This window comes from Myotis brandtii, unplaced genomic scaffold, assembly GCF_000412655.1.
Source record: "Myotis brandtii unplaced genomic scaffold, ASM41265v1 scaffold193, whole genome shotgun sequence".
Taxonomy (NCBI): domain Eukaryota; kingdom Metazoa; phylum Chordata; class Mammalia; order Chiroptera; family Vespertilionidae; genus Myotis; species Myotis brandtii.
Window position 1 is genome coordinate 1284034 of NW_005357191.1, and position 11090 is coordinate 1295123.

An 11090-nucleotide genomic window follows, 5' to 3' on the forward strand; every position below is an offset into this window, starting at 1 on the left:
ATGCCAGACAGTCCAGTTTCTCCCCATATGAGTCTGGGTCCCCAGAGACTCGCCCGGAACTGGAGTTCAGAGCAGTCGGGAGCTTGAGACTCCCTCCCGATTGAAAAAGACAACCGTGTCCTCAGTTGCCATCCTTCCCACGTGCGCCGTGCACCTCCACCTCTGCACTTCCGCACCTCCTCTGAGTCTCAGTGTGCTTTTCTCTTTCCTTCTAGTTGTAGAATTTCCACTCAGCCAGCCTTCCTGTAGTTCTGGATGATGTCCATTATGTCTTTTAGTTGTATTTTTGAAGTGGTTGTGCGAGGCAGCAATCTCTGGTGTTTACCTATGCCGCCATCTTGGTTTCTCCCTCAATTTTTTTTTTTTAAAGAAAATCACGCACAGGTCTCTGCTCCTTCCCCTGGGGGGCCCACCTTCCCTCCTGGCCACCTGACCACTCACAGGGTCATGCTGTGGTAGGCAGTCAGACAGGCAGGAGTAGAGCAGGGCAGGACAATAGGCCAGGTCTGAATGTCACCAGGGCAGGGAGCCCAGGACACCGAGCAACAGGCAGAACTGGGAGAGCAAGTGATGGGAGTAACTGTTGTCCTCAGGCCCTCGTCCCGAAGGCACACTGTCCTCTCGGGTCACGCAGGTCAGATGTCCCCTGATCTTTTCTCCTCTGGCCTGTAACTAGTCATGTGGGAGCTCCCTCCCCAACACCCACACCCCGACTCCTAACCCCCTGTCCCTACCCCCGCCCAGCGAGGAACAAGGGAGCTGGAGAAAAGCCCCATCTGACTTCCAGGCAAGGACAGGGACCAGGGACAGGGCGGCTTGGGGAGAAAGCAGGGAACCCTCCCTGGCCCACACCCTGCTGGGAACTTTTTCGAGTGTACTTTTGTTTTGTTTGCTGAATAAATTTCCCCTCACAAGTGTGAATCTTGGCTCTGAATTCTTTCTTAGCCAGAACTCAAGCACCAAGGTCTACTTCCATTTACAATGTCATGACGAAACCTGGCGGGGAAGTGCCAGGCCTGCCGAGAGAAGACGGCTGGCATGCTGGAAGCCCGCACGTGCCAAGGGGCCAGGCCGGAGGAATGGGAGTGCCAGGGACCGAGGGGCAGGGCTTCAGGGCTCCTCACAGGAAATGGGTTCAGGGAGGGCTTACCTGTAGGGGAGTACCTGCTGTAACACAGGACTTACTACCTGGCAGAGCCGCCAGGAAACAGCCAATCACTGCCAGCTTGGTGTGGAAGCTTTGAGAAAGCCGTGGCCCTGGCTCAGGGAAGCAGAAATACAGGCGTTGCCACAGGCAGTGGAGGAAGGAGTTCAAGTGCCGGGTGAAGGGCATGCTGACCTGGACATACTCTGCAAGTCTTTTTTTTTTTTTAAATCCTCACCCAAGTAGTGGGGATATTTTTTCCATTGATTTTTTTTAAGAGATAGTGGAAGGGAGGGGGGAGGGAGAGAGAGAGAAACATCGATGTGACAGAAACATCAATTAGTTGCCTCATACACAACCCAGACTGGGGGTGGGAATAAAATCTGCAACTAGGTAGGTGCCCTTGATGGGGAATCAAACCCAAGACCCTTCAGTGCTCAGCTGATTCTCTAACCACTCAGCACACCGGCCAGAAAACTCTACATTTCTGATGGGCCAAAAACCCCACCCGCCATTCGATTCTGCAAGAACACCCAGAGGACATCCATTTACCAAAGAGGGCGCCCTGGAGTGGCCCGTCATTGAGAAGCGGGGTGGCCTTTCCTCCGAGGCCCAGACTGATAGTAGCAGATGCTTTAACAGAATCGGGCTCCCTGAAAGCAGTGGGGTTGAGAGGGTCCCATAGCAACGGGGCCTGGCAGAGCCGCTGAAACTGCTTCTCCAGCCAAGAATGGCAGAGATGGGTGCCACCCTGAAGCTGTACAGGATGCAGGGTGGAGGGCTCCCTCACCCATGCCCATTTCCTCCACCAGTCCGGTCCCTACAAAAAGCAGATGGTCCCTGGCAGATTACTGTGGACTACTTCCTGCACATTCAACCAAGTCAAGCTCATATTGCAGCTGCAGTGGCATCGACAGCCTCGGCCATCAGCCACCCTCGTGCTGGAGAAGGGGCTCACCATGGAGCTGTGGTGGCAGTGGTGGAGGCTCTGCATGGCCCCCAGAGCGCTCGGTCACTGCTGACTGCCAACCTAGCCAGCCAGAGAAGACCTACTAGCCACGGGGTAGCACATGGGTCCCTCCCACACTAGAAGGGGCAATGATCTGTCTTCTCTTCCCCTCACCCCCAGCTTTTTATTTGAAACTAGTGACCCAGTGCACAGATTCATGCACATTGAAAGGAAATTAATTAGAAGGTGGCCAGTGGGGTGGGACTGGACGAGACGGCCAGACACACCCTGGAGCCAATCTTCCTTGGTCCCTCCCCGGTGTCTGCAGAGTGAGCAGGGTCCCTCCAGCAGGTGGGGTCCCTCGGCCTGGCCTGCAGGGATGGGGCTGAAACCAGCTCTCCCACATCCCCCGAGGGATCCCAGAGTGTGAGAGAGCACTCTGCAAAGTTGCTGTGGTACAGGGTGTGGAACATAAACGCAAGTGTGCAGTAAACCAGATTCAGGGCCAACAGTGCTCCAGCAGCAACATAACCCATGGCCGAAGGTGGAATCACGTGGCCCCGCAAGGAATCAGGCTCCCTCCTCTCTGCTTTTGGGGTGCATCACCTGAGAACTGCCACTGCCAAGTCACTGCAGCTCAGCAGCTCCTGCATTGAGCATCTGCCCCCTGGTGGTCAGTGCGCATCATAGCGACCGGTCGGAGGGTGGGACACGTAGCATATTAGCCTTTTATATATATGCTAGAAGGCCCGTGCACAAAAATTTGTGCACTGGCAGGGAAGGGGGGTCCCTCAGCCCAACCTGTGCCCTCTCACGGATCACGCTGCCACTCGCCCTGCCCACCCTGCCCTCCCTGCCCACCCCGCCCAAGAAACCGCAGGCCCGGATTCCGTGCTGCTGATCACCCCCAACTGCCCTCCCCTCCTGGCCTGATCACCCCCAACTGCCCTCCCCTCCTGGCCTGATCACCCCCAACTGCCCTCCCCTCCTGGCCTGATCACCCCCAACTGCCCTCCCCTCCTGGCCTGATCACCCCCAACTGCCCTCCCCTCCTGGCCTGATCACCCCCAACTGCCCTCCCCTCCTGGCCTGATCACCCCCAACTGCCCTCCCCTCCTGGCCTGATCACCCCCAACTGCCCTCCCCTCCTGGCCTGATCACCCCCAACTGCCCTCCCCTCCTGGCCTGATCACCCCCAACTGCCCTCCCCTCCTGGCCTGATCACCCCCAACTGCCCTCCCCTCCTGGCCTGATCACCCCCAACTGCCCTCCCCTCCTGGCCTGATCACCCCCAACTGCCCTCCCCTCCTGGCCTGATCACCCCCAACTGCCCTCCCCTCCTGGCCTGATCACCCCCAACTGCCCTCCCCTCCTGGCCTGATCACCCCCAACTGCCCTCCCCTCCTGGCCTGATTGCCCCTAACTGCCTCTGCCTTGGCCCCACCACCATGGCTTTGTCCGGAAGGACGTCCAGTAGGTCTCCCAGTCTAATTAGCATATTAGCCTTTTATTAGTATAGATAACTTCAGACATAGAAAAAAGGCTGTGGCAGAGACCACAGCCGAGGAGCCTGCTAACTACTAAAATGGACCCAGGCAATAGGCATACAACCAGGAAAGCTTTCTTCCTCCAGTGCTGTAGATGAGTCATGGCCATATCGTGACAGCTGCAAGTTCCTTGGGATTGTTCAGTTCCAGAGTCGAGGATTCCTGTGCCAGTAAATGTGGAGTCATGGGTTTCCGCAAATCCCTGAGCCACGAGTTGAAGGCTGCTGAAAGGGATGGAATTAAGACAACGCTGGTTTGCCTACACCTGGTAGACACTGGCATGTTCAGAGGCTGCGGGATCCGGAAGGAAAACGAGCCTTTTCTGCCCCCTCTGCCCCCCTCTGCAGCCCGACTACTGTGCGCAGCAGGCGTGAGGGCCACCCTCACCGACCAGCCCATGAGCTGCACCTCATGCAGATCGTGACCGTCATGGAGAGCATCCTTCCTTTCCAAGCAGTCGTGTGCGTGTGTCGGTTCCTAGGAGCGGACAAGTGTATGTACCCCTTTCCCACTCAAAGAAAACAAGCCACAAACAATAATGACGCGAAAAACAGCATCTGGGAATCTTCTGGGTGGAATGCCGTTTCCCTCGGAAGACGAGCAAGATGTTTCCTTTCACCCCATCAGCACTTCGGACATTCTCGGGATTCTGAATTCGTGTGGACTATTTTTTATTGATCAACTTTTTAAAAAATAACGTGTAAAGTAACCGACTAGAGTGCTTGGAACAATGCGGTCAGCAAAAGTGAGGTGGAGCTGTTTTCAGTGGGGGCCAGTCAGTTCTTTCGGACAAGCGTTGTGTGGCGTCCCCAGGCTCCCATGATATTTTTTTTAATGAGCAGAGAGTCTAGAGATGATAACTACAGTGTGTTTCACGTGTGTGGCTTTTCTTAATTCCCATAGAGTCCATTAATTCTTGTCATCAAACTCTAGTCAGTTGACAGCCTTGCAACTTCCAGGACGGAGAGTGCGATGTTTTCTCCTGGTTCCTCAGTTTTTGCACAGCCTGCGCGGCCCTTTCCTGGTGTCTATATAGCTCTTCTAAAAAGGAATTTTGAAATCTCCATCAGTTTGACTCAAGTGATGTTTGATTTGGTAAGATAATCGGGTCTCTTTCTTAAAGTCACAACGACTAAAGTGTTACCTGGATTTTCAAACTTTCTCTCTGAAACCTTCCTTAAGTGTCTGTCCCTGGGGACCGAGTTATCCAAAAAAGATCATGCATTTCCTACCTATGAATTCTGCTGCAAACAGACGTGCCCTTTCCTCAGGAGGTCGGTGTGTTTCATTTCTTTGGGGGACTTTTATCTAGAACACATAGCAGATGAGCAAAGAGAGCATTTCTAAAAATGGGGACTTCTACATTTTAAAAAAATCCTCATTTTTGTGCCAACTATGATGAGTAAGGGTGGGGACGTATCTTACACTATGGAGTACATATGGAAGGCTGTAAAGCAGTGGTTCTCAACCTGTGGGTCGCGACCCCTTTGGCGGTCGAACGACCCTTTCACAGGGGTCGCCTAAGACCATCCTGCATATCAGATATTTACATTACAATTCATAACAGTAGCAACATTACAGTTATGAAGTAGCAATGAAAATAATTTTATGGTTGGGTCACAACATGAGGAACTGTATTTAAAGGGCCAGAAGGTTGAGAACCACTGCTGTAAAGATTCATTTAAAAGTTTTATTCACCTTGTACAACAGCAAATGACATTTTTACAGTATTTTTTAATAAAGCAAACTATTGCCGTAACTGGCTTGGCTCAGTGGATAGAGCATCAGCCTGCGGACTGAGGGGTCCCAGGTTCGATTCCGGTCAAGGGCATGTACCTGGGTTGCGGGCACATCCCAGTGGGGAGTGTGCAGGAGGCAGCTGATTGGTGTTTGTGCCTTGAATTTGGTAAATGTGTATTAGTGAGACATTGTAAAAGTGAACTTCTACCTCTGTATCTAAATGTATACCATCCACTTGTAAATGACTATAAACTATTATGTGATTGCCTTTTTTTTAAGACTGTCTTGTTTAAATGGCAGCCAATGTTTAAGGCTATTAAAATAAGCCATTGTTTACTAATTAATTGGGAAGTTTCATAAAGGACTGATTAAATTTAAAGAATTTACTCACATACAAAAAATAAAAGAAAAAAGCTGTGACAGTGCAAAGACCTCAAAAACATTAGAGTAAATTGTGACAGACACAAAAACACACACATCATGATTCCCTTAATGTTAAATTAGAGGCCCGATGCACAAAGATTCGTGCAAGAATGGGCCTTCCTTCCCCTGGCTGCTGGCACCGCCTTCGCTCCGGCCCAGAGCCGCCTTTCTGCCTTCCCATGCTGCCCAGAGGCCCGGAGCAGCTGGGGCAGTGCAGGGCGCCTGCCCCCGGCCTCTTGGTGCCTGTGTATGCAAATTAACCCACCAGCTTTGTTGGGTTAATTTGCATACTCGCTCCTGATTGGCTGGTGGGCGCTGCAAAAGGTACGGTCAATTTGCATCTTTCTCTTTTATTAGTGTAGATGTCCAGAACAGACACAACAGGCGGGACAGAGGACAGATCAGTGGGGGCCTGGGGCTGGGGCTATTGGAGTGATGAGAATGTTCTAAGACCAGACTATGTTGATGCTTGCACAAGTGAGTGCATTTACTAAAAGTCATTGAATTACATATTTTAAAAGGGTAAATCTTTGGTATATAAATTATATACCTCAACAAAATTGCTTTTTAAAATAGTACAAAGAATGCTGGTATACCCTTCACCCAGCTGTTAAAATCCTTTATAACAACAATACAATTATTAAAAAGAGGAAATTGCCCTAACTGGTTTGGCTCAGTGGATAGAGCATCGGCCTGCGGACTCAAAAGTCCCAGGTTCAATTCCAGTCAAGGGCATGTACCTTGATTGCAGGCACATATACCAGTAGGGAGTGTGCAGGAGGCAGCTGATCGGTGTCTCTCTCTCGTCGATGTTTCTAACTCTCTATACCTCTCCCTTCTTCTCTGTAAAAAATCAATAAAATATATTTTTTTTAAAAAAAGAGGAAATTAACATTGAAATAAAGACTGTTAACTAGTCAACAGGTCTTATTCAAACTTTGTCCTATAATGCCCTTTTTCTGATCCAGGATCCCATCTGGGATCACATTTCCTAGAGTTGTCAAGCCTCCTCGGCCGCCCCGAGTCTGGGGCAGTTGCTCGGTCTTTGTTAGTTATGTCCTTGGCACCGACCAGCACAATCCCTGCAATGGGCACCTCCCAGGTGTGGCTCTGCCTATCCTGCTGGTGGGCCTGGGCCAGCACTGCTGTCCGAGGAGTCCGTGTTTGACCTGCCAACACTTAATCTGTCTTACATTGCCTTGGACCAAAGAACTGTTACAGGATAGCGAGAAGCTAGAAAAATTCCGAGGCAGGAGGAATAGGGAAACTGAGACAAAATAATTAAACAAGGCCAAGCAGTTTGGACAGCTGCAGCTGGCTTGTAAATAATAAGCCATTATCTTCGCCAAACCAAGGAAACTTGAGAACAAATGGTTAGCCCTGCTGGCATGTCTCAGTGGCTGATCATCAACCTAGGAACCAAGAGGTCACAGTTTGATTCCCAGTCAGGGCACATGCCCAAGTTGTGGGCTCGATCCCCAGAGTGGGGCGTGCAAGAGGCAGCTGATGAATGATTCTCTCATCATTGATGTTTCTTTTTTTTTTTTAAGATATTTTTATTGATTTCAGAGAGGAAGGAGAGGGAGAGAGAGATAGAAACATCAATGACTGCCTTTTTTCCCTTTCCCCTTTCTACCTCTTTTCTGGCATTCTCTGGTTGGGGAGCCTGTTATTTAATTAATTAATTAATTAATTAATTAATTAATTAATTAATTAATTAATTAATTAATTAATTAATTAATTAATTAATTAATTAATTAATTAATTAATTAATTAATTAATTAATTAATTAATTAATTAATTAATTAATTAATTAATTAATTAATTAATTAATTAAATAACAGGCTCCCCAACCAGAGAATGCCAGAAAAGAGGTAGAAAGGGGAAAGGGAAAAAAGGCAGTTTTATTTTTTACTTTCTAAACAGAGAAGCCAACAGTCTCAAGGGTTGGCAAGATAAAATTGTCTGGTGCTTTTCATGAATTCTGTGAAGGCCACAACAAAGTAAAAGGAGAACCTTGAAAATTAATCTATACTGAGATATTTCGCAGAGAAATTTAAAAATTTATACACAGAAAAGTATATAAGGCAGACACCCCCCACCCAACTCTCTCTCAGATCAGCTGAGAGCCCATTTATGCGTGTCATGCTGGATGGTAGATTTGCTTCCCTTGCTTCTTTAATACATTTGCTTGTTTCAATTGCTTTCATAAATTGTCTTTATCACAATGCAGTCAGGGTCATTCGTTTGAATTCATTCCTACAAAACTGATGTCAACTCTAAGAAACATTCAAACCTATAGAGAATTTTTGTGAGTTTATTTGAGCCAAACTGTGTACAATTATTGGGAAGCAAAATCTCAACAGATGGAGATAATGTTCCAGGAAATGGCAGTTTTGTATCTTATTTTGTATACTAGAGGCTCGTTGCAGGAGGATTCCTGCAAGAATAGGGCTTCGCTCCCGTCTCTGCGGCTCCTACCCCAACCGTCTCTGCCACTTATCTCCAGCCCGTCTCCGCTACCTCGGCTCCCTTGCTTGGCTTCCTTCTACGGTGTCTTCAGTCTTCGCTCCCAGTCGGTATATGCAAATTAGCTGCCATCTTTGTTGGCAGTTAATTTGCATATCACACTGATTAGCCGATGGGAGGCGTAGCAAAGGTACGGTCAATTACCATGTTTGTCTATTATTAGATAGGATTATAATTAAGAGAAAACTTAATTGAGTTATATGAAATCCATTGGTGATAGATTAGGGAGGTGGGAGAAAGCAAATCAGGGAAACCTCTGGGATTGGATGAAGAGTAAAATGACAGTTAACAGTTAATGATTAACATGATTTATGGTCTCCACCCAGTCCTGAGTGGTCTGGAGAAAGGGGAGTTACCTGACATTCCAAAGGAATGTTATTGTAGATGCAAAAGTCAATAAACAAGCTTAATTAAGGGAAAGATTGATTTTGTCAGGGAAGATCTTAGGCCATGACATGACAACCTGCCATAAACTGCTTTTAATTAAAAAGTTTTAATTTCAGCCCTAGCAGGTTTGGCTCAGTGGATAGAGTGTTGGCCTGTGGACTGAAGGGTCCCAGGTTCAACTCCGGTCAAGGGCACATACCTCAGTTACAGGCTTGATATCCCTCTTCCTCCCTCTCTCTAAAAAATCAATAAGAACATATTTAAATAATAATAATAAATAAATAAATAAATAAAAAGTTTTACTTGCAGCACATTGAGACTAGTAGGAGGGGCAGAGGTGAGGAATGGGCTGGTCAGACACCCATGTGTACTGTTTTTTAAATCAGGACCGATATCTCTGAGGCCTCCATGAGATAGGGGGTCCCAGCCCCACACCAGACCCAGGGATCCAGAGCAAGGAAGAGAAGTCCCCGTAACTTCAGGCTATAAAAACCAGTGGGGATTGTGGCTGAGTGACACAGAGGCTGCTGGAGTCCCAGATGTTCCTCTTAAAGGGCCTGAGCACAAACTTTAATGGCCACATTTCCTCTGAGCTCTAACACCAGGGTGGTGGCTTTGGGGGAATCCAGAGACATATGGGGAGAAACTGGACTGTCTGGCATTGGGGCAGGAACTCAGGGGCAGCTTTCTCCCAAACAGGGATGCTCACATGGGTCATTGTTCCTGTGCTGAGACCTCCCCTGTCGCAGGGCTGACTGGCAGCCATATCTGAGTTTCCATCAGCATAGCCCACACTGTTCATTCCACCCAGGTGATTCCCTGAGAACCCCACCCCATCCAATTTGCAGCCCCACCCAAGCTGTTTGCAGTTGCTTCTCCATATGAATGGCCTGTCCTGGCTCAGGCTTCAGACTTTTCTAAAATCTCTTAAACAAGCAGCAGCTGGAGTCAGCGTGCCCCAAACCTATCAATAAAAAGCCCAAGAGCCAGCACTAGAACCACCCGCCTTGCTTCACAGCTGGGCCTCACCTGGGCACTTCCTAGCCCAATACAAGTAGCAGCCATCTGCAGATCTCTCTGTAGCTCCTGACAGGTGGCCCCAGACAGTGGCTGACTTTGCACCTCCCTGGTGACCCAAGAGCCAGCGTACCCAGTGATCAGTGTCAGACCATAGCAGATTATAATTCTTCACATCCATAAGCAACACACTCAAGGGGCAGACTCACTGAGCACCAAAGCCCCACTGAAGCAAGTCCTGCTCTATAGGGGTGTCTCCTGCACAGTATCTCTTCCATTATAGACACAGCTGGTCTTCACAACCAATTGGCTCGGAGGTCAATTCCTCCTAGTGACACCATCAGCAATCAAGGATCAATAACAAGATTGTGCACACAGCCCACACAGGAGTGCACCTAGAGTGCCCAGCTCAGGTGACTGGGGAAGCTAAGCCACTGGGTCCTACAGGACACCTACTATAGAAGGCCACTCTACCAACTCAAGGAGACATAGTAGCTCTACGCAATACATAGAAACAAACACAGGGAAACAGCCAAAATGAGGAGACAAATTAAAGAAGCTGCTTAGAGCTTAATGGGACTCGTACTGTGTTACAAATTAAAGAAATAGAAGCAAGAAAACTTATGGAGGTGCCAGAAAGAGAAGAGAGAGCAAGATATTGGAAACTATTTGAAGAAATAATGACAGAAAACTTCCCCTACCTGGTGAAAGAAATAGACTTACAAGTCCAGGAAGCGCAGAGAGTCCCAAACAAGAGGAACCCAAAGAGGCCCACACCAAAACACATCATAATTAAAATGCCAAGGGTTAAAGACAAAGAGAGAATCTTAAAAGCAACAAGAGAAAAGCAGTTAGTTACCTACAAGGGAGCATCCATACAACTATCAGCTGATTTCTCAACAGAAACTTTGCAGGCCAGAAGGGAGTGGCAAGAAATATTCAAGGTGATGAATAGCAAGAACCTACAACCAAGATTACTCTACTCAGCAAAGCTATCATTTAGAATTGAAGATCAGATAAAGAGCTTCACAGACAAGAAAAAGCTAAAGGATTTCATCACCACCAAACCAGTATTATATGAACTGTTGAAGGGTATTCTTTAGGAAGAGGAAGAAGAAGAAAAAGATAAAAAGTATGAACAATAAAATGGCAAGAAATATGTATCTATCAACAATTGAATCTAAAAATAAATACAGAAGAAATCTAATGAACAAAATAAACTGGTGAATAAAATAGAATCAGAGGCATGGAAACATGGAACAGACTGATGAATATCAGAAGGAAGAGGAGAAGGGGAGGGCGGGGAGAGATTAAACAAAGATTTTATATGCATACTAGAGGCCCAGTGCACGAA

The 11090-nt window shown here is 47.9% G+C and overlaps 2 long non-coding RNA genes across 2 annotated transcripts in view; one reads left to right on the forward strand and one right to left on the reverse strand.

The window, feature by feature from the left end:
• The window catches only part of LOC102242857, a 21127-nt gene that overhangs the window by 7927 nt on the left and 2110 nt on the right, over window positions 1-11090 (forward strand). The window lies entirely within an intron of this gene.
• The window catches only part of LOC106725864, a 14525-nt gene continuing 11260 nt past the window's right edge, over window positions 7826-11090 (reverse strand). The window contains exons 3-4 of the long non-coding RNA XR_001361868.1: window positions 8796-8805; window positions 7826-7837 (exon numbers count right to left, since the gene is read on the reverse strand). This is a non-coding gene — a long non-coding RNA (uncharacterized LOC106725864). The remainder of the gene's footprint in view (window positions 7838-8795; window positions 8806-11090) is intronic.